We start from the raw sequence: 4,278 nt of genomic DNA on the forward strand, positions 1-4,278 counted from the left end.
TAGATTAGTTGAATACAATTTTATTATAATTGCGTAATATTGATGTTAAAATTGAAGATGAGGATGCTGCTTTAATTCTGTTAGTTTCCTTACCATTATCATATGAGAATTTGTGCAATCTTTTATTATTGGTAAAAATACTATTTTTCTAGAGGAGGTTAGATATTCTCTTCATTCTAGAGAGCCGCACCATAAGGCGACTAATACACGTGCAAATAATCAGGCTGTTGGGTTGGTAGCTAGCAGGAGTACTGGACATGAAAAGTCGGGAAAGTATAAATCCAAGAAACAAGTTCCTAAGGGTTCAAAATCTAATGATGTCTGCAATTACTGTAAAATGAAAGGACACTAAAAATATGACTGTCCCAAAAAAAAGAAGTAACATGATAAATTGTCGGGTACTTACTATGCTATTCATAGCAAACATAGCAATTCCTAGACCGAATTCCAAAAACAGGGGTGGATTTAAGGGATCCATCGTTAGGCAATAATGAATGTGTAGGATGTATGTATTTATATAATATGTATGTGCTTCTACCTTTAGCTCCGGATTATTCTTCATAAAATTCTTTGGTGACAAGGTAGATACATTTTTTTATTATTAATTATTTAATTTGGAGAGAGTGGCAAAAAAATCATTCAGATTCCCTGTGAATTCTATGAATTATTCATGTTGGTAAACCAGCTACTTCCGACTCTCCCTTCTTTTTTATTATATGTTTTAATAATTTGTTTATAAAGAATTAATTAATAAGCATAAGAGGGTGGCCGGTGATGCAAGGAAAGATATTTGCTACTCTTTATGGAGAATTTAAACCCCATTTGATGACATATATCCATCATGATTTCTGAGGCCCTTCGGTTGTTTACTTTATTTAATATAATTTTCTTTTTTATATTTGTTTAGGAAATTTGCCTTTTGACAGTTGAAATTCAAAACAAGTCTTGCTCAACAGGAAAAAGACCTTATAGAATAAGTTGTAGTAATTGCAACTCAAAATTCATTTTAGATAGCCTGATGTAAGCATTATTCAATTAATTATGTTCCATAGGTAAGTCTTGTTCACTGTAATCGTTAATAATTCTTCTTATTGAAGCAGTTTTTCTTAGGTATAGCAGTATCTGTTGTGCAAGACATGCCTGTATAATAACAAGACTAAGTCATATTGTAACGCCCCCAAACCGGGGTCAGAGGATTTGGTCGTCACTATAAAACCTCAATCCAAATTAACCTATTTAATTAATAAATAAATGCCAGCGGAAGATATTTAGCATAATTGACCCCAAACTAATCCAAGATCTTTTAAGGTTACAGTTCTAGAAACAAGATATCCAAATTCCACAAATAAATTTTTACTTTCTTTTAAAACTCTTTTCAACAAATTCCAAACTCAAAGCTAAACCCCCTAGTATAACTTCGAAAGGAAGTATACCAGGCCCAAAAATAACACAACTATAATATAATATAATATAAACAACTTTACACAATAGAACTTACACTAGTTCGCAAACCCTGGACCAACCATCTTCCAAAAGCTTCTTCTTTGCTTCCTCGAATTACGCAGCTAAACAACGCAAGCTAATCCTCACTGGAGGTTAAATTTGAAAATAAGCAAGTATGAGCGAAAGAAATGCTCAGTAAGATCATTATAACATATATAGGGCCGTTTTGATATAAAACCGACATCTGCAATAGCGCAGAATATTTTAAAATCATAATTGCTGAATCATAAAATTTTAGTGGAGGAACCCCATAATTGATTCCTTAATTGTATTTAAAAACCATTTTGATATTTTTGAGCGAAATGCTTCAGCAATACTTTGAATCTTGACGAGAATCAAACTCGTAAAACAGTGTTTACGGAAATATCGTAAACAATAATAATAAGAAACAATGATTATGGATTAAATCATAAACTTTACTCAAAACTGAACTCTTCAAATTAATACTTATTTTGCTGTCATATCAAATTAGATATCAATACGAAATTTGATGCTCACAACACCCATGCTGAAGTCAACATCAATCATCTATACTAATACCACCTTTGATATTAACAACAACGTAAGTATCAGCATAGATCACAATCTGAATCAAAACTGCTTTTCACCATTATTCCAAAACAGAAACAGTTGATAAATCATTTATTCTATGAATATCAAAAATGTTATGATAATTTAGACTGGGATCATCCTCCGACGGACGTACTATCACATGCTGATCAGCCCGTGTGATAGCACAAGGTCATGATTCATAGAAACGTGACCCCAAAAATATGAGTACTCAAACAAAAAGGCAATATACCCGCCTGTGGCAAAAATTGTGTCATAATATTCCATATGGCACTTAGAAATAGCCCTCCGCTGAACCGTCCGTCTCGGTCACTTACGCAATTATGATCCAATCTTAAAACCTTTTTATTGAAATGGGGTCATAATAATCGACACCCGAAATAATTTTATTCGCCCAATTCTTGGGTAGGAATATTCGCAACCAAATCACTTTTCTCAAAATCTAAAATATTTATAAATCCGATAATTGAATAAGTAAAATCACCTGCCTATTCTGAACATAATAACAGATGAGTATTTGCATAAACAAAATTATTTAATTCAGCGATATGTAAAACATTTATCTATTCCGTACTGAGAAAAACAATACTTGCATGATAAGATTTAAAATAAATATCACTTGAACAATAAGTGATGATAGATATACTTGCCTTTAAGATTTAGTAGTTAGTCACACTCGCAAAGACGCATCTATTCTGACATTCTGTCTCCAAACATCTCCGTCTTGCTTTTCAATATTTTACTGATATGCTGCTCCTGCGATTGCTAGAAGCCAGATACCCAATATTCCATCTCATTTCTTATCCAACGTCTTGTCCTGATCAACTCGAACGATCCGTATCTATAATTAAAAGATCACACTTTAATCGTCTAAACGATAATTACTTGACGAACTGCGCGTCAAAACCCTATCGCCTACCCATACGATAGCCCACACATAGAGAAGATAGTCAAATACAAGACTCTTGACCCACTTACACATGTAATTCATATCACACATAATTCACATAGGACATAAGCACATAACTCATATATCACATAATTCATATCACATATGACTCGGTTCGTCAAAAGGTTCGACTCAGAACGTTTAAAATTGAAATCGGGTCAAAATATGATTTATCGATCAAAAATTGACTCAGAATGATTCGTAAAATAAGCGACCTTTCGAAACAAAAGTATTTGGGTCTCGAAAGTATTTTTAATGAAAGCAGAATATTTTTCTGAGTCTAGAGGCGTTCGTTTCGTATTAAACGGACGAACGGTTGATTTAATAAGAATTTTTGAATATTTTTCGGAATTAAAACAGTTTCCGAATCATTTTATATTAAATAATAGTGCTCGAACACCCGAAAATAATTTTATAAGAATTATCGAGCCTGGAAAATAATTTAAAATAATATTTTAAAGCTCAAAACTATTTTTCAGAATTTTTAAATCAAGAATAAATAATTAAATCTAATTAAATAATCAATTAAAATTAATTAATAACTAATTAAATTAATTAATTAATATTTAAATTAATTAACTAATTAAATAATTAATTATCAACTAAAATTAATTAACTAAATAATTTGGATTTAAAATAAATTTTCAGAATTTAAAATAATGAATTTTTGGAATTTAAAATAATTAAAAACAATTTCTGAAATTAATATAAAAAGGAAATAGAACTTTTGAAAATAATAAAATAGGAATATGATTTTTGAAAGTTTTTAAAAATAGAATACTATTTCTGCAGAACAGGGAAACTTCAGGGGTCAAATTGTAATTTGCCCCTGTCGTCTTCACCGTTTCAACTCCGGTGGCCGGCCGCCATTAACGGCGGCCACCAAGCTTTCCGACGAGTCCGAACCCCAGCCAAAATGACACCATTCAATACAGTTTTCCATCCAATTCGACTCTACACACTCTCAGGAAAACAGACCCATTCACGACAATAACAACCGATCTCCCCTCTGATTTATCCGGCAAAGCGATTCAAAACCGGTGACAAAATTCGGCGAAACAGCGATCTCAGCAAATACTCAACCAAAATCAACAAATTAAATACCAAAATAATCCTTGTGACCTCAGGAACAACATTCAATCATCACAAACAGTCAAAAACCACTAAATCATAAACCCCCAAAATTGGAATATTAACCCTAAAAATCGATTTTAAAATTTACCAACTGTTGAAATGATTTGATGGCAGATATAGAT

The 4,278-nt window shown here is 31.9% G+C and overlaps 2 non-coding genes across 2 annotated transcripts; both read left to right on the forward strand.

Moving 5' to 3' along the window:
* Positions 1–617: 617 nt before the first annotated feature.
* On the forward strand, positions 618–700 carry LOC141699132 (small nucleolar RNA R12). The gene has a single exon (XR_012565617.1). It is a non-coding gene; the product is annotated as a small nucleolar RNA R12 (small nucleolar RNA).
* A 66-nt stretch (positions 701–766) lies between these two features.
* LOC141698999 (small nucleolar RNA SNORD24) lies at positions 767–856 on the forward strand. The gene has a single exon (XR_012565492.1). It is a non-coding gene; the product is annotated as a small nucleolar RNA SNORD24 (small nucleolar RNA).
* Positions 857–4,278: the final 3,422 nt, after the last annotated feature.

Source organism: Apium graveolens, chromosome 11 (assembly GCF_009905375.1).
Source record: "Apium graveolens cultivar Ventura chromosome 11, ASM990537v1, whole genome shotgun sequence".
Classification (NCBI taxonomy): domain Eukaryota; kingdom Viridiplantae; phylum Streptophyta; class Magnoliopsida; order Apiales; family Apiaceae; genus Apium; species Apium graveolens.